At 38.3% G+C, this 26,513-nt stretch overlaps 1 protein-coding gene and 1 non-coding gene across 2 annotated transcripts in view; one reads left to right on the top strand and one right to left on the bottom strand.

The window, feature by feature from the left end:
- The window catches only part of LOC126874333 (uncharacterized), a 268,457-nt gene that overhangs the window by 108,909 nt on the left and 133,035 nt on the right, over positions 1–26,513 (bottom strand). The window lies entirely within an intron of this gene.
- LOC126874887 (U2 spliceosomal RNA) lies at positions 22,715–22,906 on the top strand. Its single transcript, XR_007693086.1, has one exon. It is a non-coding gene; the product is annotated as a U2 spliceosomal RNA (small nuclear RNA).

The following is a 26,513-nucleotide window of genomic DNA, read 5'->3' on the forward strand; positions in this document are numbered from 1 at the left end:
TACTTGAAGCGTCCAAAGCTTCACGTTTTCTTATATTTGTTAATTAAAGTTATATTACTGTTATTACAGATATTATAAGTGTTAATTTTTTATTTATTTCTAGAGTGGCATTCATGGAGTAGCACTTAATTATATTTTGCCGAAGCATTGAAATAATTTCTTTATATTTTGTTCCTACATTATTTAATGTTTCAATGAACCAAACCATTTGCGAACATCTAATTTTAAGCCAATGATCATACAGTGCTGAAATCACTCGTTCTCGTCACTAAAAAATTCCCTAAGGGCTCTACGCTATCTCTTTCACAGAATTATTAATCCTTTCATGATGCAGCCTCGAGCTATATAGTATTGTGAATGTTGTAGTTTGAATTTGTAGTCTAATTATAATACAATTTTTAATTTTCATCTTTTCTATATCATATATAAATGCAATAATAATAAGAACAAAGAAATTATAATGTTTGTACTTAATTAATATGTCCTTGGTCCTTCAGTAATAGTTACCCAGAAGAAGACGTTACGTGAACATGATCGCGGACGGTTACGGAACACGTGCGTGGTAGAGTATGAAAAAATGACAAAGGGATTCTCGAGGGAGAAAGTCGATTAGTAGTCAGTTAATTTAGAGTTTAGTTGCGAGGAGTTCATTAGTTGCCAGTTGGTTAATCATCAGTTGCCAAGTTGTTATGAGTTGTTAATTGTTAGTTATGAGTTGTGAATTATCAATTTAGTTGTCTTAGTTATATCACATTACTGCATTAAGTTTACATCAAATAACCATCGTTCCCTGTTTAAATAAATAAATCCATCTATCAATAAATTTATCATATAGAATAGAAATCACTAGTAATGCTAATTTCTATCATTCTGATGATGGTTCTATACTATTTTCTATTCAAAGAATGCATGTTTCTTATAGCATATGGTAGAAATTTTTTCGTGGACGGACACGTCAGAGTTCCGACGATATGCCAAACGAAGAGTTAAAACTGGCAAGAAATGATCTCGACGCTCACGACGTCGCAATTTCATTGTCAAAATTTATTTAAAACAAAATTCAATAATGAAACAATACACGAGAAATTACTAAAATCAGGTATGCCGAGCGCGTCTATGAAATTTAGTCAAGGATTACAAGGAGTGAAGGCAAATACGCATTTAGAATTCTTCTAATTGTTGAAACGCAGATGACACATGATTCGGCAATGACCGAATACTTTGCAATGACGCGAACCGAGCACGGCTCGATTTATGCCCTTGCGTGCTCCTTTTTCGTTGATTCCTCTAAATTTTCCGGAATACGCAAACGTTTAAACCGTTTAAAGGATTGTTACATAAAAAGTTAAAGGCAAATGCGGAAGTTTAAAAAATTAACGTCTGTAAACAAACGTGTTGCGAGAAACGGTAAGAACATAAGAACCGAAGCAAAAACCGTGAAGTAGTTCTTATATTGGACTGCTTATCATAGAACGGTTTAACGCTTCCTGTTCTAAACACCAAGACGTATCATAAATGAGACAGGAAATTGTTCCAAATTATATGATTTGTGCAACAAACGAATACACACGGTTCGTCTTTTCGCGTTTCTTCGACTCGAGCGAGACTGTCGGTGTTTTTCAAGCCCGCCCGAAGTCGTAATTTCGTATATCGGTACACAATTAATACGCATAAAACCCTTTAAACTAATTTGCCCCTTTAGATAGATACGAGTTATGCTTACTACGTCATAAATATTTCCCAAAGTTATCGATAAAGCAATGACGCAATTATCGATGAGCCGCTAAAATAAGAAAAATAAAGCTTTTATATTTTTGACTTCATTGTCTCTTAGTTAGATTGTTGAGATTCTTACGAATAAAGTGATACTGAACATGACTATATTTAAATTAATTTCTATTTCTTAAGCTTCTTGCGTATCGCGATCTATTCGTCATTAAATAAGTCATGGCAGTATCTTGAATGCCAAATGAATCTACATGTGAATACATGTAGTTAAATTATAATAGATAGAATTAGATTAATGGACTGATAGTTGATACAATTCTTGGCGTTATTTATAGTGTTTTTGGAAATCAGCTCCGATCAAATCACGATCAGCTACCGTGAGGAGTGATGTATTATTGACACTTTCGTTCGTTTACCTGGTATGTCGCGATCGACATTTACAACCGCGCCGAAGTACAGAGGACTAGGCTACGTCGAACACTATCATACGAACTAACTGAATCGCAAATTTTATAAAATTTAGTTTTAACTTTATGACAATGTCTGGATATAGGCCAATGCTTTTTTCTGTACTGTGAAAAAATTATTTGTTATGTGTCAAAAATAAATTGTATATGTCGGAGATGAAAGGAAAATTGGAGCCTTCCTTTTGCAATTTTGAGGAAGCCTTCTAATGCTTTAGCCTAGATTTTATCATAACTGTAATTAAGCAATTGTCATTTGTAATTGTTTGATATTTGTGAAAGCGAAAGTGGGTTCGAGGTGACAACTGGTCGCCGAAACGTTTTGCCTGACGAAGGTGTGGATCGGTTGTATTGTTCTCCCTAGAAATCACAATTGTACTTTAGAGATGTCGATATAATGGGACACACGTTGTATTAGGAATCAATCTCCAGACAGAAACTGCCTAGCAACGGCGTTTGGAACTTTCTCCATGTTTCCAAAGAGTATACAACAAACTTTTGACAGAAATTGCCTAGCAACAACGATTGGAACCTTCTCGATGTTTCCAGCGAGCATATAACAAACAAATGCAGTCGTATAGCGAAAAAGATTTTCATCAGATATTCATTCGTGTGATCGCCTTGGAAAGTGATACATCGAGCAATTTAGCGAGTGTCTCAGCAATCGTATTTTTGTGTGTAAAATTATTCTACGCATAGTAAAGAGTTATTCCGTTGACCGTGGATTCGTTTGAACCCCGGAACATTGTTAATAGCGTTAATTAAATTCATTATTCGTGAAACCTATCAATCGTTAATCTCATTATTCATTAAATTTATTATTCGTAAGACATATTATTCGTTCCTCTTATTGTTCGTTAAACTTATTATTCTTTAATCTAATTATTAGTTAAACTTATCATTTATTAAACTCATTATTCATAATATTTTGTAAAATCTTGTTTATTCGCTTAAATATATTCTCTGTTTCGTAAAACAATGGCTAATTCAAACGAAGAATCATTACGCGCCTTAAATCCTAATGATAACCCGACATATAAGAAACGTAGCGGCACGTGAGCTAGAGGACAATTCGAATCATGTTGCTGTTTTGCTTCGGAGTATCAACATCGTTAAAACATGCATAATGTAATAATAAATAAACTCTGGGCAAAACAATGTTGTCGCTACGTACAATCTTTAAACAAAGTCAAATTTAAATTTTCCGGTACTTCCCCGACCAGTACAAATAAACGAACGCGATCGTAAGGTGACCAGTTTTCCAGTCTCAGTCTCAAGCGATTTTAATAGCGAATCAGTTAGTACCGAGCGTCGTAGCGAACATTCTCTGTATTTATTAATTACTTTAAATATATTTGGCGGCTTCAACATCGTGTTATCTCGTCATTTAAACCACACAACGAACCAAGCTTTACAGAAATGTTAAAGAACAAAGAATATCTAATTTTTTGGATTAAGTAATAATAAATGACACGAAATTATAACGGCAGTTAAAAATATACGTTCATTTTAGAAACTTTGTAATAACTCAATGAGACACTTAATAAAGGTCTTTTAGAAGGCACTTCAAATGCAATTACAAAAAGTCCTACAGAGTATACAGAGTATACAGAGTATTTATATTGTAGAGAAGATAGTGAATATTGTAATGGACGAGTTAAGTATTGAAATTAGGTCATTAGCACTTTCTATGCTTTCGACAGAAAGGCCCTTTGTACCTGGCGTAACAACTTTCATGGCATAAGAGGTAATTTTTAAAGCCCTTTGTAGGATTTCCATTAAATGATTTATTAAACAAACATAAACTTTTAGCTCGTCATAAGTAATGATATGCTTACTTGGTGTTTTGTATTTAGAATAATACTATAAATTAGTCTGTATCATGTCCCGAGGTCCTATCGGCGCAGAATTGCCTCGCTGCTTGATCACGCTTTTGTCTTACGCACTGTTTAGTCGAGCACGCAGTAAGATGCTTGTACACCGACCTTACAACTCGTCCTCATCGGTAGTGCCCTAGTAATAGATTTACGAAGCACGGCTTGGCATCGCATAAGATTTCGTCTTTCGTTGATGTTTACGCAAATGCCGAGAAATTCGACCGTGCGTCGTTCAGTTATAGTTTCCACGGGATTGGAGAAGAGGGTAGAATAGTTGTGAGACGAAGCTGCTACTCTGATTCGCAACATTCTCACGTCGGACAATAACTTCGACCGAGTGTAGACGTTGAAAGGACGCCATGTCTGCGAACACTACCAGATACGCGCACGTCTGGAGCTGACTGAATAGCCCTGATGAAGCTAACACTCTACGCGAGACATCTTCGGACCTGAAGACATTGTGCTATGGTACATTCAAGACCTTGGGCGTCCTGAAAAAAGTCGTCAGGCCAACCACATCAACGATTCTCTCGTGTACATCACGATGAGAAACTGGACTGGCAATCCCAACGAAAATGGGAGACGTCTCCCCAATCTTCCACCGAACTTTCCACCTCAGAGCAGTTGAAGGATTCTATATATAAAAAGATTATGATCTTGGAAGTCCTAGAACTACGTCGTGGAATCCAAAGCTCTGAGAGAACGACTGCGCCTCCCAAAGGGGCGCGTTCTTCAAGTATCCGTCGGGGAGACAAAAACCTGGGTTTTTAGTTCTGCCTAGGAGTGCGAATTGTACAAAGGAGAGCATTACTCCTGTATGGAATAGGAGAGGACCCTATTTCCGCGAGAATTCCGGAAGTTAAAATCTAGGCGCACTTGACGGATACTTCGTGCCATAAGCTCTTTGCTCTGGACCGTCACGGTTACCATCCTATCAAGACCGGCGGACGGGTACAAGGAAAGATTTGCCTCATCTTAGAAGTCTACGCTTGGCGGACCCGTATCTGCATCGCCACGAAGCCCCAATCGCGCTCGATCACCGAGCAAATGGGGTTTCAGTGATACCGTTGTTGAGAAAGCTGAAGAACGCCCGTAGTCCCGAGATAAGATGGGACGACCGTACGTTGTTGAAACTTAGCGCCGGCCGCCCTCATCTTCCGGGACACTAACTTCAGCCTACACACGCAAGTGCCTTTAAGATTTTTCGAGATGGAGATGTGGTGAACGGTGAGACGTGCTGCTGGTTAAATTAATAACGAGACGAGTTGATTTCGTTAACTATATTTACAGATATTATAAAATGTAGAATACAAAGTTAATCGCAAGCGTTGCTCGCTCGATGATATTCGTTATAAGATTGTGCGATACTGCGGTACTGATACTAATTGTTATGCTGATTCGCTAGACTGATTCGTTATACTTATTCGCTCGACTGACTGATTCGATGACTCGATACTGATATTGATTCGCGCGACGGACTGACTGACTAACTCGATACTGATATTGATTCGCACGACTGACTGGCTTCTGGAGAACATGGCTGTCTATTTATACTGGTCGAGGAGGGTACCAGAAGGTTTGAACATCTCACTGGTTGTAGGTTGCAGCGAAATTGCTTTGTCCAGAATTTGTTTATTATACAGTGTTATTCCTCTGTGGCAAAACAACTACGTGAGGCATCTTCGTATCGAAACGTCGTAAGACGCATATGTCGCTTCAGAGGCAATCCTCTCGACCTCCTCCATTTCTTTCGGTTGTCATACCGATCATACCGAGTTTGATTTGCGCCACTGACTCTAACGGTCTCGAGCCGGTACTAGTGACTAGTGAATGAGACACTAGTATTGGTATATATACTCCTCCTCCTCCTCTCTTCCTTTTTCCAGGACCTTCCTCCATCTGTCCGATACTTCCGCCGCCACCGTTCGTCGTCGTAGTATCGTAGTAACAATCAGTGCAAGTAGCAACTTGTGCAAGAGAATAAACATGAACCTAGCACGGAACGTAATCCGAAGAGTTGTGGCGAGTCGAGCGAAGCTCACGGTGCTAATTACTAAAATTAAAGTAGTGTCGACTACAAAAGAACGAAGAACACGCACTCAACTTATTTACTAATGACGTAAGCTGAACGCGGCTTGTCAATTTATATCCATGCGTGTTCCTCTTCCTGTGCATTGGTTCCTTTGAATTCTCCGGAACACACCGAGATCTAAACTGTTTAAACTAATGTACAAAAAGTTAAAGACGGACGCAGAAGCGTAAACAATTATCGGCTGTCATTGTTGGCTATGATAAAGAGATGAACTATAGAAGAGTAACAGCCGTCCGGAGCTTGCTGATCGGGTCAGAGCACCGCCACCAACACAGCCGAAATCTGCCGAACGGAATCAATTCACAGATATTAGAAAAACAAGCGCGACGTGAGAAACGGACGAGACATAAGAATCAAGACAGAAACCCTGATATAATTCTCATATCTGAAATCAATCATATAACATGATCAATAATATCATAAATTATATGTCGGAGATAAGAGGACACCGGTGCCTTCCCTCTGAAACCTCGGGAAAATCCATAAAAACATTGTAATTAAAATCTACAGTTGTAATTAAACGATTTGCCGTCATTTTACCCAATTGTATTTGTTTGAGACTTGTGACAATGAGCCTGGGCTCAAGGCGACAATTAGTCGCCGAATGTAGCCGCGGTCAACGGGACGAACTCTCCGTCTAACAAAGGCATTGAGTAACCCTATAGCTCTCCTTAAAAGAAAGATTTGTAGCGGCACGTGGCAGTAAACATTCCAACGGTTTCTGTCCCGTAGCTCGCCACACGCAGATCCTATTCTCCGGGCAGGATGTTTACCAGATGCCGACGCGTCTCCGCAGTACGTGATCGGCTAGCCCGAGGACCGTTATAAACACTAATATCTAGTTACCTAAAATCCTTCAACAGATAAACAGTCTTTGTCCCAGTTACAGGAAGACAGGAGAGACCTATTTTTCCACGAACGACGTCTCCCACTAGCAACCTTCCCCTCAAGGGCGGCTAGCATCCTTTTCTAACTACCGACATGGAGATTGGCCAATTAGCAGCAACGTCAATTTCCCTTACTTTCCGAACGTAGGATATCCCCGACGAATCCGATGATCTCGTGTCCTTAGACACACCCCGTCATAGTTTTCCTTGGAGGTATCACCTGGACGGAAAGTCATTCTCTCTTGCGATCTTATCGACAAAAAGGTTAACGCCTTACGGTCAGTGAATATTAACAAAGAATCCAACTTAGATTTTTACGAGTGCGTACGACTACCATCCCGTTGTCCGCGGATTCGTTATCGAACCTAAGACCATTGTCACTAGCATCGCGAGTGTGTGATCATTGTGAGTTTGTGTCAACTCTGTAACAATTTTGCGTGTATGTCAATAAAAATAACTTCAGTGTAAAAACATGGATAGCTTCAGTGAAGAATCCTTACCTGTCCAAGCCCCCGCCACGAGGACGACTCGGGCCCAGATTCGGACGTTGACTCGATATATAATAATAATAATCAATCAATAATTAAAATTAGGACGGCTCGGTAAATACAATTTGTATAATTTGATGCTGTATTTATGATGTTTCCCTTTGGTATATTAGCAGAAATGTATATGTCCACGCTATAAAATCATACTTTCGTCTATTACGACAGTTTTTCTAGATTTTACCATTATTTTTGAATGTAGTAATTATTTCCGATATTGCTAATTTTGTTTAACAGATTCCTCGACTCTACATATGACATTATCGGAAAAATGTAAACATTTCAAAATAGCTAAAAAACGGCCGAGTTTTAGAAATAAATTAAATTTTGATATTTAAAAGTGTAATCTATCTGGCATTTGTATTATCTCCATGATTGATGATATTGCTATGAAATCTTTTATCTCGCTTATTGTAACAGGTTTCCAGCATTCACCATGTTTTCTTCTTTTTACACTAAAGCCACATTGCCACATGGCGTATTTATTTATTTCGTCAACCATAAGTTGATTCGATAGTATACTTATTCTTGGTCAGAAATATAACGTCAAAGGGTCATCACAATTAATATTTCTTTTCATTATGTTCATGTTGTATTATATTCCTCTCTATTTCTGTTCACTGAATCGGTTGCTTTCTTCCTTTTAATGTTCTACGTTCGTATCTAAATATGAATTACTAAATTCAGTGCATGGATTACCGACGAGATTACGTTTCAGGTCTAATGGATCTTCTGAAGAGTAATAGATATGTCGCGACATATTCCTCCGATAAGATATATCCATAGATTTTTCCGATGAATCATCCTTTTCTATAAAATGCATAGTTGACATTTTAATGTGTGATAATTTGAAGAATATTACGATACGAATGGATTATAATATAGACATATATTTACAAAAATTATATATCACTTACATATGAAAATCTCAAAATAAAGGACATCACTACAAGACAAGAAAGGTACAACAAAAGAAAATTTATTACCGAGACTAATAACAAATGGTACATTTTTTAATCTTTCTGTAGATGCACCATTTGAAATTTTTGCAATTATTTGAAAATTTTGCAAATGCTTTAATAGCAAGTTAGAATTTTTTTCTATGCTACAATTAAATTTCTTTTTAAATTTTTCTCTAAAACTATCATGTATGTGTTTGATGTTCTTAGTAACTTCATTAATTATTTTTACTAATGCAATTAAAAGCACTTTCCTCTCTTCTAGTCTTTTATACTGTCATGTTGAGGAGAATATGAATATATATGTCGGATTAGCACTGGGAGTAGGGTTGTGGGCGTCAAATGAATCTTCACGAGAATTAGCCATTGGTACGGTACATACAGGCGTAGTTTATTGCAATGATAGAATTATTACAGTCTTGACAATTGATCACGGCGGTTTGAGACTCGCAACACTAGTGACGGTGGTCTCAGGCTCAATAACGAATCCGCGGCCAACGGGATGACAAAAGAACGTACTCACAAAGTCTAAGTCTGATTCTTTGTTAGTAAAACGTGAAATAACCACTGATCGCGAAGATGTTACTCTTTAATCGATGAGATCGCGCGAGAGAATGCCTTTCCCGTCCCGATGATGCCACAGAGGGAAACTATATTGGGGTGTGTCTAAGGACACGAGATCATCGGATTCGTCGAGAAAAGCCTTCGTTCAGAAAGTAAGGGAAATTGGCGTTGCTGCTAATTGGTCAATCTCCATATCGGTGGTTAGAAGAAGATGCTAGCCGCCCTCGAGGGAAAATTGCTAGTGGGAGACGCCGTTCGTTGAAAAATAGGTCTCTCCTATCTTCCCGTAGCTGGGACAAAGACTGTTTGTTTGAAGGACTTTAGTCAACTAAATTCTAAGATTTATGACGGGCCCTCAGGCTAGCTGAACATGTACTTCGGAGACGCTGGCAATCATCTTGCTCGAAGAATAGGATCTGCGTGTGGCGAGCCGCGGGACAGAAACCGTTGGAATGTTTACTGTCGCGTCCCGCCACAAATATTTCTCTTAAGAAGAGCTATAGAATTACTCCATACCTTTGTTAGACAAAGCGTTTATCCCTTGACCGCGGCTACGTTGGGCGACAGACTGTCGCCTCGAGTCAAAGCTCACTATCACCAATCTCGAACAATTACAATCGGATTGAATAACTACAATTGTTTAATTACAGCTATAGTAGACTCTAGGTTACAATGTTGCGGGATTACCCAAAATTCCAAAGGCTCCGGTGTTCTTTCATTTCCGACATATATAAATATCTTGATTTAAGTTTTCCTTCTCGAGAATGTCTTTTACAACTCTAATGAATACTGCTTTGCTACCAATTTTTAAAATAATACCATTCAAGAATAATGCTATTAATAAAATAAGATTAAATGAATACCTCTCGTTTGGCCATTACAGCCGAATCGCCGGCTCTACAAATCGAGGGATTGTATTATGATTTGTTTTCTCCTACTGCTTACAAGAGAACAAGTGAGGCGTTGATGCTTCATTCTCGCACATTTTTGCAATAACTAAATTAATCATATAGCGACCAGTGTTCCCTGTAACTTCATCTACAGAATTCTAAATGTATGTTCTACAATATCTTTTTTATCTAATACGCGATTCTTGAATATTTTATAGGTAATTTTTCCTGAAAGTAGATGTTGCGAATTCTCAGTTAAAGGGCAATTAGCCGAATTGTAACTGAGATTAACTCTCAAAGTGGAGGAAAATTAACGATGCCGAGTCGTAGTATGTTTAGGTTATGTATTTGCAAGTTATGATACAGAATATGGTGTAATATAACAGGAAGAGTCTGATGCTATGATGAAGACTGTTGTAAAATGTTGTTGATCCTGCCCCCAGAAACTTCGTTTGTTCCTTATATACTAACTTTCCGTCCCCGGGTTTTCCATGGTTTAATTGTGTATTTCTGTGGCCGCATATCCTCTGGTATTGCTCATTGATACTATTTGCTTATCTTTGAGATTACTGTAATTATTATTTTTATTTAATTCCAATAAATTTATTACATTTATTATTCAGGTTTATGTAATTCAAATTCCACTGTAACCAACTCTTCTTATTATAATCCGTCGATCGCACAAAGAGAATATTTTGTAGTTGAATGTATTCGGCTCGCAAAATCGACTTCTACTCACAATTAGCATCATGGCCTAATTTACTGAAGTGAATTAAATGAATTTCTTATCTGGACTGACTGAACTAACTGGACAAACCAAATACATGTGAATTTTTAACTAACCGAATCCTTTATTCTATGCCTCCATTTATTTGTTATACATAGGGTGGTTGGTAACTGGTGGTACAAACGGAAAGGGGGTGATTCTACGCGAAAAAAGAAGTCGAAAATATAGAATAAAAATTTTTTTTTTAATTTCTTTTTTTTTTTTAATTTTTCCATCGAGACAACGATCTACAGTGAGATCCGTTATAACGAAACGTGATAAAGTGCACGCGTACCGAACGAAAATTCAAAGTCGATTTTCTCAAAAACAAAGCCTCAAACAAAAAATTTGTATTCTATATTTTCGACTTCTTTTTTCGCATAGAATCACCCCCTCTCCGCTTGTACCACCAGTTACCAACCACCCTGTGTATACTTATCAGAGTATGAGACAAGTGTCACGTGATTTATCGTCCCATGATTTTGTTTTGCTAAACATTATGACGTGTTGTTAATATTTTATTTCGATTACCATAAACCTTGGTTCTACTGTTTATCTTTGTGCGAACGGTGGAATCTTAATACATTGTTATACTGGGAGTGTTGCAGTTTAACATCTCTGCTAAGTGACTCTACTAGTCTCCTCATGAGTGTTGCGGTTTCTTATGTCCCCTTCTCTTGTCTACTACGGTGGAGCACTGTGGTGGGAACGTGAATGAAGCAGGGCGCGTTGACAAGCACTCCATTGTTCCGCTAATTCCTGACACTGCAACTGTGATATAACAAAAAATCTTATAATTAAATTTTTTCTATTATGGTAATTGGTGCGTGTATTTCGTACGATAGAACGATATTATTTATAAATTCAGTTGTGCTTAATATTGCTTGCCTTCTTTACTCGTAAAGTGTTTGCTCAAAATGTAGTCCGTTTCGGCTTTGGCGCGCATTCGTCTGTGAGCCAACCTTAACGCACTATCTTGAACGACAAGACAATTTTTGTTTGAATTAATTAAAGTGCCACGGTATGATTAATTGGTCATGGAGCGCAGATATTTGTGCGCCTCATTGGTTTCACATGATTGTTGCTTTATTATTTCATCTGAAGATCGTTCGTTCGTATTTATCTACTTATTTTATACCTTGTACTTAAATTTGTGTGAGTTACAATGTTATTTCAATTTTGATCATCGGTCAGTACTCTTCATCTGAATTTTATAATCAGAGTTGATGGACTTGGGCAATACTTATTAATTCCTGTTCACTATTGTGTCTCGTTTTTCGCACTTTATTCTGTTAGTAATTTGTTGTTATCTTGTTTCATAGTTTTCTGAAGATGAGCGCAGCAGAGCCGATGTCCGTTGTTTCCAGCCTGGTCGAACAAGTATATAAATTCGATTTTCTCTTTTTGCTCCTCGTTAAAATTTAGGTACTACCGTCTTCCTTGTGTGTTATTTTAGCGCATGAAACCCAGAAAAAAGAGGACAAGGTTGAAGAAGAACGGCTCGTGGCAGCGCAGGCGTCGTGGGGAGGGGGGCGAGATTCCAAGAACAAAAGAGAAGATCGTGTATGCCGTCTTGCCTGCCTTCCTCAACGCGCTAAATCCTGCGCCAGCACAACGTTTAAGCAGACCCCTTTCTGTCGACACCATGCTTTCGGATGAAGATAATAGAAGAGAAAAATATGGAGAAGATACTATATGGAGAAGATAGAAGGGAAAATACGGAGGAGTTCTTGCCGTTTCCATCCCCTTGAGGTGGTAGGATGTGTAGGGTACCAAAGAAATTGTAACGTCAATCCACATCGGAGACCAGGCCGCTGTCACGACCGGCTCACTTTAAAATCGGAGATAAAGATGTGGCGGCACTCGGCGACAATAGTTCGCTGTGGAGTGCCGAAGCGTGCAGACGTGTCTCTAGTGCCGAGCGTAGTCCGAAAACAACACGTGTCGCCCAACCGTCGAAAGAGAACACAGCTAAGTGTCCCTTACCCTTTAGGGAGAAGAAAATCCCACGCACCTAACCCCAACCCGAATACTAGCCTCACAGCCTCACGACTAGTTGTTCATTCCGAATTAACTAGCTCGATGATGGCCCAGCAACCGCGACCAGGCTCCCCGGAGTAGACTCGCAGCTACCCCGCGCTACCCCCCCCCCCCCGCCGTGGCAGAAGTGTAGCAGAACTCTCCGCACTAACGACGCTAATACTACAAAGAAAAGGAAAATAGAACCAGCAACGCAAATAAACACACACAACAGGTTCGCCGTATTGGAATCCTCAAACGACGCCATGGAAATCGTAGAACCGCCACCAAACCAACACTCACAGAGAATCCCCCCTCCCCCACCAATATTTGTGGACGACGTCATTGACATACAGACAATGATCAAGTCCCTAGAGAGAGATATCAGCAAGGAGGAATATAACCTTAAGATAAGCAACAATAAAGTAAAACTACTGCCGACGAACCCAGAAGCTTACAGAAAACTCACCAAGACACTCAGGACCCTGAACGCCAACTTCCACACTTACCAACTCAAACAGGAAAGGCCTTTCCGGGTGGTCCTACGAAACATACACCACTCAGCAGACATAGACGAACTCAAATACGAACTTTCAAAACTCGGCCACGAAGTCATCAACGTAAGTAATATAAGGCATAGAGTCTCGAAAGACCCGTTATCCTTATTCTTCCTAGACATTAAACAAAAGCCGAACAATAAGGAAATATACAACATCAGTCGCCTAATGAACGCGATAGTAAAGATCGAACCACCGCTCGTGAAAAAAGAAATAGTGCAATGCAAAAGGTGCCAAAGGTACGGTCATACGCAGAAATACTGCAACCATACTTTCCGCTGCGTTAAATGCGCAGGCACTCACTCCACTGACCAGTGCGCCAAATCACCGGAAATCCCAGCGAAATGCATCCACTGCCAAGGGGACCACCCTGCCAACTACAAAGGCTGCCCAGCATATAAAACACTATACACGAACAGGTACCCTAAGCTCAGAGCAAAAGAGGTATCCAACCAAACACCCAGCCCGCCGAAATTCACGACTACCCCAACCCCCTCAACCAACCAAACACCCAGTCCTACCAAATTCATCTCCACCTCAACCTCCTATGCCCAAGCAGTACAAGGCATCCAAAATAACCCGAACAGCCAAAGGAACCTTCCCCAAAACAGTGTCCCCAACCCACCTAACACAGACAACTCCTCAAGGCTTGAAAAGCTAATAGAGAAACAATCGGAGCAAATAAATCACTTGCTATCGCTACTAACACTCATCGTGGAAAAATTAGCACGCCCCGACTCAAAATAAAACCAAGGCGCATAGCACTCTGGAACGCCAACGGTCTAGCGCAACACAAACTTGAACTAGAACTCTTCTTAAAACACCAGCAAATCGACGTAATGCTCATATCGGAAACCCACTTCACCGACAAGAGCTACCTGAAAATAAATGGTTACAAAATTCTACCATACCCAACACCCCAGCGAAAAGGCCCACGGTGGCACCGGAATAATAATCAAAGCAAGTATTAAGCACTACGAACTTCCATCATTCCAGAAAGACTACCTCCAAGCAACAAACGTAGCAATAGAAGACTGTCATGGCTCAATCACCACCTCAGCAGTATACTGCCCTCCCAGACACTCCATCGCCAAAGAAGACTTTGATAACTTCCTGGACAACCTGGGCAATAGATTCATAGTTGGAGGAGACTATAACGCCAAGCACATCCAATGGGGCAGCAGACTGGTTACAGCAAGAGGCAAAAACCTCTTAAACAGCATAATAAACAACAACCTCAACTACCTCACCACATACGAACCCACATACTGGCCCACTGACACCAACAAAATACCCGACCTTCTCGACTTCTTCATAACTAAAAATATCCCATCAAGACACGTCCAGATCAACTCCTCGGCTGATCTCTTGTTACGACCGTTCGCGGAGAGACGCGGTCGCGAGGAAAACGCGTCAGCGAGAGGCGTAAATTCTCGCTACGATTCGGTGAATCGACGCCGCGAAGTAGTCGTTCCCCTGTTTCGGTTAGGATAACAGAGGTGGTTGAATGAATATGACACAGTAGTAAGTTATATTTCACCGTTTATTCCACAACTTATAACGAGGATAGTTACGCTGGTGCGTATGTACGAGATGAGTGAGTGACTGATCTACGGGTGTGTATACCCGGTGGAAGGATGTTGACCGTTCGAAGGATGTAAAATCAGTACTCTTGGGAGACGATGCTGTCTCGGAGGAGAGCTAAGGATGGGTGTGTCTAGCGCACGGGACCATCGGATTTGTTGGTGTCGATGTTATTTAGGAGAGTGCGGGAATAGGCTTCGTTTTTAATTGGTTAAACGAAGGGTCTTAACCGCCCTCGAGAGAAAGTGGTTAGTGGGAGGAAAGTTGCAGCGTACGTGACAAAAACTAACTTTCCCTTTTTCGCCGTGGTAGACAATAGTCTCTAGAAATTCCTCGGAAACAGATGTTTGTTTCGTTTGAAGGACCTTTTCTAGGAAATCTGTGAAATTTATGGAAGGTTCTTGAAACTATGGAGGATACGCTGCGAGTATCCGAAGACATCTGGTTGCCATATTGCCTGCGGTGTGTGACCTCGGCTAGGTAGAGTGTTACGCGACGTAACATCTCTCCTCTGATCATTCTCCCGTGATAGCAACAGTCTGTTCAACAATCATCGAGAATACACCTAATGGCTCCATTCACAACCAACACACCAACTGGCAGCTCTTCAGAGAAGTCTTTACACACTCAACCTCAGCCTTCACTCCACTAAAAACAAAGGAAGATATCGAAGCAGCCACGGAATACTTAAACACGAGCATAATAAACGCAATCCGCAACTCCACACCGACAAAGCCATCTAACAGCAAACAAGAATATCCCCAATACATACTAAAAAAAATAGCAGAAAAACGTAGACTAAGAAGAGTATGGCAGACCCATAGAACACCGGAGGACAAACGCAAACTTAACAACGCAACTAGAAAGCTATCCAGAACCTTAAGAAACTATAAAAACGACTGTTTCATAAATACCTCGTCAGCTTATCCCCCACAGCCGACGCCAACTACTCACTATGGAAGGCCTCCAGGAAACTCACACGCCCCCCCACAAATAATCCCACCTATCCGCCGTCCGCAAGGTGGATGGGCGCGAAGCCCTATAGAAAAAGCCGACCTGTTTGCTAAACACTTGTCAAAAGTATTCAAACCCCATTCCCCCCAAGCCGCCGCGGACGTTACTAAATACCTGCACACCCCCTTCCAAATGTCCCCTCCTATCGAACCCTTCTCCTCTGCAGAGACTATAGAAACAATCAGTCGCCTAAACCCCAAGAAAGCAGCAGGACATGACCTAATAGGCAGTAAAGCAATCAAGGAACTTCCCACAAAAGGGATAGCACTCATCACATCGATTTTTAATGCTATCCTTCGCCTGGAACACTATCCTAAGGCCTGGAAAATCTCATTGATTACCCTCATCCCTAAACCCGGTAAACCGATATGCGAAACCTGCTCCTATCGCCCAATCAGTCTTTTACCTACCCTGTCCAAACTATTCGAGAAGATGCTCACGAACCGACTCCTTCCAATCCTAGAGAACTTGAAAACACTCCCAGATCACCAATTCGGCTTCCGAAAACATCATTCTACAGTAGAGCAAATCCACCGCTTAACTCATACGATCAGCCAAACACTCGAAAAGAAAAAATATTGCTCAGCGGTTTTCCTAGACATCCAACAGGCATTCGACAAAGTATGGTATGAAGGGCTACTATACAAGCTTAAAAAGATCCTGCCCCACCCCTACTACTCCATCCTAAAATCTTACCTAACCAATAGACAATTCATGGTTAAATGCCTAGACGCCACTTCCGCAACATTCCCAATAGAAGCCGGCATACCCCAAGGTAGTGTCCTCGGACCCCTACTGTACTCCATCTACACTGCCGACCTACCTATATCAAACGATATAACAATAGCGACATTTGCAGACGACACAGCGCTATTAGCTACCCACGCAGACCCGGTAATAGCCTCATCCACTCTCCAGCGAAGTCTCGACTCCATGGAAAAGTGGTTTCACAAATGGGGCTTCAAAGTCAACGAAAAGAAATCCTCACATGTAACCTTCACGCTCCGAAAACAAACCTGCCCCCAGGTCACCATCAACAATGCAACAGTTCCTAGCAGGGACACAGTCCGATACCTGGGCATGACCCTGGACAGGAGACTAACGTGGAAGACACACATCTCAGATAAAAGGAAGCAACTAAAGGACAAACTAAAAAAACTCTATTGGCTCACGGGCCGACGCTTCAAACTAAACATACAGAATAAAATTACCCTCTACAAGACCGTAATAAAACCTGTCTGGACCTACGGAATCCAACTATGGGGAACAGCAAGTAATTCCAACATTGAAATACTCCAACGCTTTCAATCGAAAACGCTAAGATCCCTAATTGACGCACCTTGGTATGTAACCAATGAAACAATACACCGCGACCTCAAGATACCCACCGTCAAAGAGGAAATAGCAAAATATAGCGACAGATATAGCAAAAGAATCAACAAACACCGAAACCCCCTAATCACTGGACTACTCGATACGACGGACCAGATTCGCAGGCTGAAGAGGCACTACCCGCAAGACCTAAACGTTAGATTCATTTAATTATCCAAATTAAGCATATGCACTTACTTATAATACTTATAAATTATACCTATCTATAATAAGTATTAACTTATTGTAAATAAACAGCCATGTCACTGCGCCACGCCGGAAAAATTACTGCAAATTCTCAACGCGAGAATTGATTGTAATTTCAACAAATAAATAAAAAAAAAAAAAGAACCTTCTTGCACATCTGTTAATCTCCTCCTTGACCATTGGTATTCCCATGTCTTTCCGAATGTCCTCGTTTCTAACGTACCATGGGGCGTTTACTATTGTTCTGATTTACTATTGTCTCTATTTTGGTTATATGGCTCATTGCTGCTGTTCCTCATAGTGGTATTCCGTACGTCTAGATTAGTTTTATGATCGCGTTGTATATTTTTAATTTATTTTCTGTGCTTAATTTGAAGATAACATTTGAGAAGTAAACATACATAAAATATTAAAATATAATAACTTTATATGTTAATTTGTATGTGAAATCATTTTATGTTAGCTGTAAGAAATACACTAAATATGCAGCAAATTGTCTCGAATTGACAGTCCCAGCGAAAAAGGCCTGGAACGCAAAGCGTTAAGAATTTAAAAATATAGAAAAATAATAATTGCAGAAAACATTCATATATTGAAACATTGGTGTAGAAGAACGTTTATTTACTCTTATTTACTCCTTATTAATAATGTCATGCCTCATTATCTATCTTTACGTATAGTAAATTCCTGCTTTATGCAGATGACAGCGCCGTTATTTGTGCTGATGACGCTGCTCTCTTACAAAATGGTCTCAATAATTTCGAATTAACTATCTAGTTGTCTTAATTATAATACGTTATTGTGATTAGTTCACGTTAAACAACCATCGTTTCTTGTTCAATCAATAATAAACTAATTGTAGTATAGATATTACAATCGTAAATTCATTGAAATGTGTTCAGGGATATAGATAGCTGATGTACTATTTGTTTACAAAATTATCAATTAACCGATCGATATTATACACCAGTTGCAATGTTATGTTCCGTTCAATCGGGAAGTCGCTCTCTCCAAGGATAGGACCTACAACTCATTGCACGCTCTATGCCATAAAGCTATATATAATTGTGTCAATCGTTCACGTATACAAACTCTAATCGCTTTTGTGATGCTACCGACCGTTTTTCGTAGCTCTTTTATACATTTAAGCTATCTGCATATAACGTCATCCATAGCTACTAATTTCCTAACCTTCTTTCTATTCAGTTTACATTCTATTGTTATTTCTTAAACTATTGTATCTATATTATTTGTAGCTTATAATTTGTTATATCCAATATTGTAACAACGGGTTTTTTGTTATTTCGTAAGTTATTTAATAAATTTACTTTAATAAATTTAATTAATTCTACGATTTTTAGTTTCGGGATTCCGAAATTTTAAGCTTTGGAATTTTATGCTTTTGGACTTTTAAATTTTGGCATCCCAAGCATTAAGATTCTAAATTTGTCGATCCCAAAGTTTTGGTATTTTATTCCTTTACAATTACAGTCCTTCGTATTTAGTTAGACTTCCAAAATCCATGGAATAATTATAAATATTTATAAACATACTCGACGTATTATAATATTCCATATATGTTTCACGCTAACTGTCGAGTTCCAGACGCGCCAGAAGTTCTATCGCGCAAGCGGACGTCGCCAAAAGCGCGAGGATTATCGCACAACACTCAGCTGACGTCACAAAAGCTCGTAACGGGACCAGCCGCGAAACCTATGAATATTTCTAAATCGTAAATTGAAAAAAGCATATCGTATAAATAGGAGAAACGATAGACGAAGCGTGGCAGGGAAACAGGAGGAGCGTCGGTAAATAATTTACCAAATTGTTCCAATTATTCAGCCGATTGTAGGCGCAATGAATTAGACGAATCAGTGTAACTATTTTGCAAGGAAAAACGATCTCAACCGGCAATCTTTTGGGATCTACACGGGATGTTAGTTTCGACGTTTTTCATACGTTCTCACTTCCACTGTTCCTCTTCTGCGCTTTTTTTACTTTATCTTCCTTTACTTCCTCTTTCTATTTCGTGGGTAAAAGACTTTTTAATCCGATATATCGATAATGTTATGTATCCACTAGTTAAGAAGACTGTTACAAAATGACTGTTATAGTCATAAAATTTGGGAAAATTCTTTTGGATTTACATCGATTAAGATCTGCATGACCGTAACTTGTTTTTCTATTATTTCAACTAGACTTCTGTATATCGTGTTTTTTTCTAACTTTTAACACAGAAAATTTTGTTTCCTCCAAAATTGTGTTTTCCCTAAAAAGAAGTTGTCTCGGTTCCTAATTGGCGTAGAACAAATGTTTAGGAGGCTGCTGTTAACACAGCAAGTAGTGAATTCATTCTAATCACGGGAGGAACTAAGACCTTATTCCGAGATCATGTTTATACTTCATACGAACGTTAGTGTTATTCGAAATAATTGACAATAGCCGAGAGCAGCCATTTTTCCATTATTCTCAGCATTCCAGTGGCAATAACTGTGCGAAACGCATCGTATCGTATCAAATCGTATGTTATCCAACTCTACAATTTTCTTATCTATATAGCACCAATATAATAGTACCGTGTTTTGTGCTATTTCAATCAGGAAAATCTCATCAATGTGTTAATGAAATTTTCATTAACAAAAGATTTCAAATAAAGGAATTTCGTCGCTGCGTTAGTGTTTTACTTCACGAAACAACGGTAAAATGTGCGGCTCCATTGTACGACTCTTTGAAGCACCAGATAAGATCATACTGAACATTTAACATAAAACATAAAAAGTAACATAAAAGGATTACGATTTTTAGAACATTCGCGGTGCGTGTATGATTTTGTTCTGCGCACTTGAGGACCAATGTGTGTATGAAATTTGCATAAACGTCGCTAATATGAACTACTGCTTATTAATTATTTATAAAGATAGATGATTAGAGGAAACATTAATACTCTCTACCCGAAAGTTCCATATTTGCGCATGCTTTTTAAGCAGGTTTAACGCTTAGTAGGATTTTTTTTTATTATTATTTATTTATTTGAATTTTACAATTTGTCCAGTAGGACATTTGGTAAAATATTATAGCGGTATACTAATATAACATGTGGGTGGCTACCCCCAGCGGGGTACCATCATCGTGTTTGTTAGGTTATATCCTTGTGAGGTCTGTTGGGTGTTTCCTTTTTAATCTTCTCAGTAGGATTTGTTTACGCAGGATTGTTTACGTGGTCAGGTGTCAGAGTTTTGTTCTATGCGACTTGTACGAGGTTCTTTTCGTTCTTGCAACAAGATATTCGCGCAAGGAGATATTTAGGCCGATTTTTTACCACAGCATTATTAAGTGCACTGTGTAATATGTAGAAGTAAAAAATATTTAAATAAATATTTAATGCATTTAAATAAAATACTGACAGAAAACATTAATATATCTGGCTCAAATTATTTACTTACTACTTTTTTTAACTACTCAAAATTTATAATTACACTTGTGTATTCTGCAGATCCAAGGATAGTCAGAATTGGAAACATTTATTGGACGTTAATTAACCTAATGCAATCCAAGTAAAATGCTATAATGTGTCTTTCCATTTGTGATATTCTTGGACTCGCATAATTCCTAATGTATATTGTAGTTAATTAAGTGACTAACAGTCAAACAATTTCAATCGAATGTACTAATATTTTGTGTAAATATTTTATTTTTATACAGAATATATTTTTAACTTTTTTAAAGATTTCACGCTGCACTTTATCAAGTATTATAGTTTTATTATCTTTATTTGTTTCGATATAGAAGAAAGATGTACAGTTATCAAGAAAAGTACTACGGGGTTCAAATTGCCTACGGGAACAGATAAAATTTTATGTACTGTATTATATCTTAATCTGCAATCACGTTTGAAAATTTTATGATAAATTGTACAACTTTGTGCAGGACATGGAAAATGTAAGACACAGACAACATTTGATATAAAAAAGATTAGACTATTTCTGCTATAGTATCGCGGACGAAGGTCTTAGGGGGGTGCCGTGCGAATTGTAAACGAGCGGTTACTGAGCGTGTGCATGACGGGGCTTAAACAAAAGATATAAGACAAAAGACAAAGGGTTACTAAGAGACATAAACGAATTAACGGCAGTATGAGTTGAGAAGTCAGAGAGTGCGGATTGTGTCACGACCGGCATACTTCAAATCCGACGGACTGACGATAGAGATAAAGATGTGGCGGCACTCGGCGACAATGTATATCGCTGAAGTGCCTAATGAACCATCAACATCCCAACGGTCCTTCCACCGAAGGTTCTAGAAGAAAGAGCACGTGGCAACGATCGCGGACGCCTAGCAAATGCATGGACGGTGGGGATGTTGAGAGATGACAAAAGAAAGTAATCGGATCCGATCGAAAGTAAAATCATAAGAGTCAGTCTTAAAAAGTCACGCCTAGAGTTCGGAAGTAGATTGTAAAGTGTATTGATGTTAGAAAAAAAATAAAGTTTTCTTTTTTTTATTTTTTACCTCAAATTCCTTTTTTATTTTGTTATTTTACGTGACAATTGCGTCGTCGAGATAGTGTTGTTAGCGTTGTTGAGAGAGAGTTGAATCTGTGTTGAAGAGAGTTGTAAATTAATTATAATACGTCGTCACGATTATTTCATGTTAAGTAACCATTGTTTTCTGTCTAATCCATTTATTATTAATAAACTAATATTATTATATTTACGATACTACACTACGATGACAGATTCGCAGTTTCTGAGACGCGGTTCTACGACTGAGACTTAAATGACTTATCTATAGTTAATTTCATTAGAGAGCTAATATTTTACGAAATTAGACACAAAAGAGAAAGAAGGAACAAAGGCACGCTTTGTTACCAAAGTCTGCGAGCAAAATATAGGATGAGATTCAAACGAATATTAAAATGAATTTTGTCATCTACAAACTTGAGCTTCAGGATACTCTTGTAATTTTGCCATCACAAAAAGATCGACGTTGTTCATGGTATATAAGAAGACGGAAAATCACGCTTCGCGGACGGAATAGACCGTACGCCGAAAGTCGCTAAATGTCAGTATAGCGAGATCAGGCTAGAGTATTTGAAGATACCATCGCTAGGTGGTTTTTTCAAGATGCCGATTCTTGCTGGGAAATTTAGGAGATAGAGATGTTATATTCGTAGACAAAGTTGAAATTTTTATCGCTTCTCGGCCTTATGGCTAAGATCAAAGTGTAGTATCTGTTCTTATCAGCTTAATATCTGATACACTTCCCATTGGGAAGTCAGAATATTAAACTGATTTTTGGAATCTGACGGAGGATAGGAGCTTGCTTCACCTCTGTCGTGAGTCGACCTAGCTTTGCAGTACCGCTAGGATTGGCTCGATAATGCATATATATAAGCATATAACAGACGGCTTTTTAATTTATTATTAACATTATTTTGTGATTGGTGATAACTGAATACTATATCACTGCGACTTTATTGGATCTGAATATTGCTTAATATAAATTGTTATTAATTAACACTTAGCCAACGGAACGGTGATTTCGCCCGTCTATGAAGAACATCGCTTCGCGATCGAACGGGAAGATCTCTCTTTTTGATTTTAGCAACGTGTTTTCTTTTCTTGTTTTTTTATTAGTTATTTATATTATCAGCTATTGTTTACTTGGATTTGTTCCCAATTAATTGCGGCACTTTTCTGATTTTATAAAGTAGAATATATAATAAAAGACACCAATTCAGTGGTGTTAAAATTAATTAAAAAGTTACACTATCAATTATGACTAAATAAAGTTATAATCGAACGGTACCACACTGTAAAAAGATATTAAAACGCATTATGAATTTTTAATTTCACGTTCAAATCGTGTTATTTATCTTTAGTCATCTTTAATGTTTTTAATTTTACCTATACTTTTTATACTTTTAATTTCATGTTTTGTATGAACAATATGTGAAATCGTTAAACAAAATCATTACCGCAAAATATAATTGACCACTTAAATAATTTTTAGACTTCTTTGTTTTGCAATTAGTGAATATTAGTCCTTGTTACTTGGACAGATGCACGGTAGACAGCGTATAGATTGACAACAAAATCGATAATAAAACTTGCAATAAGGCTGTAAAGAGTGGCTTATTCTGAGTTACAATCTTGAAAAATATTTGAGAAGTAATAAACAGTATGGTCTGTAGCGAATTTAGTTTCTTTAGCATCGGATATCTAAGATATGTTACAACTCGGTATTTCTTGCTGAAGTGAATCTCACTCCTACTAACACTCTACATCTTCTCTAGTGTTTAGTTTTTCTTAGTCCTGCGAAAGCTACAAGTAGCGACGAACGTGTCACGTCGAAGACAGAAGAAATCACGAAACCGATCGCCGGTGGTCTCCTCGCGTCGCAGTTCGAACGTTTCACGAATAAGGCGAAAAAATTGAAGTTTATATATGATAATAGAATTTATTATGAAAATCCAACAAAGTGACGGTCCAAAGTGTTACAACAGAATGATTCAAAGTGTTACAAGAGATTTGGTCAAAATGTTTTAATAGACTGGGGCGAACGCTTATTTTGTAGGGTTTTTATACTGAGGTTTTAGTCCCTCTGGAAGGATTGTCGTCTGGTGTATCTCAGAGGCGCCTATTCCGTTACTATTTAGTTATTGTTTCGATGGCTGTGATATGCAGGATGTCAAGCCTATCCTATTACTGTTTCTGAGTGGGTGGTTTTCTTGAGCGTATGACAAACGCGACGCGTTCATCGGTCGTGGCACAACGATTCTCTCTATTGTAGTACCGCGGAAAGATCGACGACATACGCACAATCCCGACGATAATGCACAAGTGCCGAGAAGCCAAAAGGGTCGGAAAACTTCAATAGGCCTTCCGGCATTAAGTTCACGTTAAATAATCATTGTTTTCTGTTTAAACCACTGTAATAAATCCATCTATCAATAAATTATCATATAGAAATCACTGGAAATCCTAATTTCCAATATTTCTGATAAGGAAATCCTATAATGCATTCATCCACGCATTTCCTCTCTCTATTCTGAGATAAAATCTCAACATTTCTCAATGATAATTTGGAAATACTCTTATCTGTAGGATTTTCTGTAATTTCTGACTTGCAGGATTGTTGCGACCTTTTCAGAAAGACTTCATCCTTATCAAGAGAAGGCGTGCCAATGTCGCACGGAAAGTGCATAACAAATATCAAACAAGTCATATCCGATTAAAGTTAAGAAACATTATGATCACTTGTAAGTTACTGTATACCTTTTATCTCCTGAAATACGTTGGATGAAATTAAAAATAATATAAGGAGATAACAGTTCATACATGAAAATACAATATGTTTTTTTTTATTATATCCGTGTAAGATTAATATTCAATCGGGTGAACGAAATACTTCTTGACACTTCTTGACAAAAGTTAAGGAACGTACTTTGTTTAAATTATGTACCTACTTTTTAAAAAATATAAATAAGAAATAATCTAATAAGATGTTGGGTACCTCCTGAATTTGATGACTACATGTCATCTGCGTAGCATTAGTTCAATTTCTTTAATCTTTAATAATGTTTTTTCGTATGATATAATTCAAAGCAGTAGTTCGATGCATCATCCAACGTTACAGGCTTTACATTGGAATCCTGTTTCGGCTCGCATTTTGTTTTTCCTGCAAATCACACATTTCCGCCAACCGTTTTGCCGCGTTCCTATTGGATTGATGTATTTTGATGGAAAGTATCTTGAAACCAGTCGTAAGAAATTATCTTTGGATGCAGTTTGGCTTCCAGACTTATTGCTACATGTATTTTCATTTGGATATTTTAGTAGAATTTCTCGAATGAGGCATAAATGAAACTTCGCAAATGTTATATTTCTTTTGGACATAATTTTGTAGAGTATGTAAATATGGTAAATCGGAAGATCAAGCATGTGGGCAAAGAATTTCTTGTACAATTTCAGAGTTCTTCCAACAGTATTAATGGAATTTAGAATCACGTCAGTTTCATTGACTGCTCCCATGATGCAATTATAATCTACTATTGCACTTGGTTTCAGTATTGGTATTTCCGTTTTAACATCACTTTTCTTCGTTTCTATATACTCAGCAGAATGATAATAGCTTGATAACATTAGCACTTCTCCTTTGTTCATCCATCTTAGTGCTAACAGTTTACCCGTAGACTGAAACGCAACTTCGCCTTTGCATAATTTTTCAGATATACTAGGCATTCTACGTTCCAAATGCATTTGTCTTGACGTAAAAGGGAAAATAAAGCCGGGCTTGAGTACCAGCTATCGGTGACCAAAACATGACTTTTATTCAGATACGGTTCCATCAGCGTCATGACAATATTCCCTGATTTGCCAATTTCTGCTAAATGATTATTGTTAGTTATATCCGTACGTGCTCTACACTAGACAATAAAATCTTCAATATATCCGATACGACAGTTGCAGATAACAAACGACTTAATCCCAAACCTACTTCGCTTTGAAGGAATAAACTGCTTGCAAAAACGTCGTCCTTTGGAAAGCAGCAAATTTTCGTCGATGCATAAATGCTGATACGGATAAGATGCTCGTGAAAAGGAATTTCGCAGTCTATCGATGGTGCTCTGTATCTTTCTTAGCGCATCTCAATTTGTTGTCTCATTGCTATCGCAAAAGTACAGCATTTGTAAACGAGATATATATCTGTTCCTTTTTTTCATGATTCTTGGAAAACTTTCTGCTCGTGTTAATTCGTCGGTTGACCAATATCTCTCTATTGACAATTTCTTTACTCTTCACATTAACATCGATAGAGCAAAAAATCGATACATTTCGTTTACTGTTGTATTTTTCCATGCAATTAATCGTGAGCAATTACTGTGTGAAATTTTCGTGGTATAATACTTGTCACTTTCTCTCATAATATGTTTGAGCATATTTTCGGAAGAGAAAAGTTGAAAGATTGGAGAAAGGTTGACGATTTA

Source organism: Bombus huntii, chromosome 16, assembly GCF_024542735.1.
Source record: "Bombus huntii isolate Logan2020A chromosome 16, iyBomHunt1.1, whole genome shotgun sequence".
In the NCBI taxonomy this organism is placed as follows: Eukaryota; Metazoa; Arthropoda; class Insecta; order Hymenoptera; family Apidae; genus Bombus; species Bombus huntii.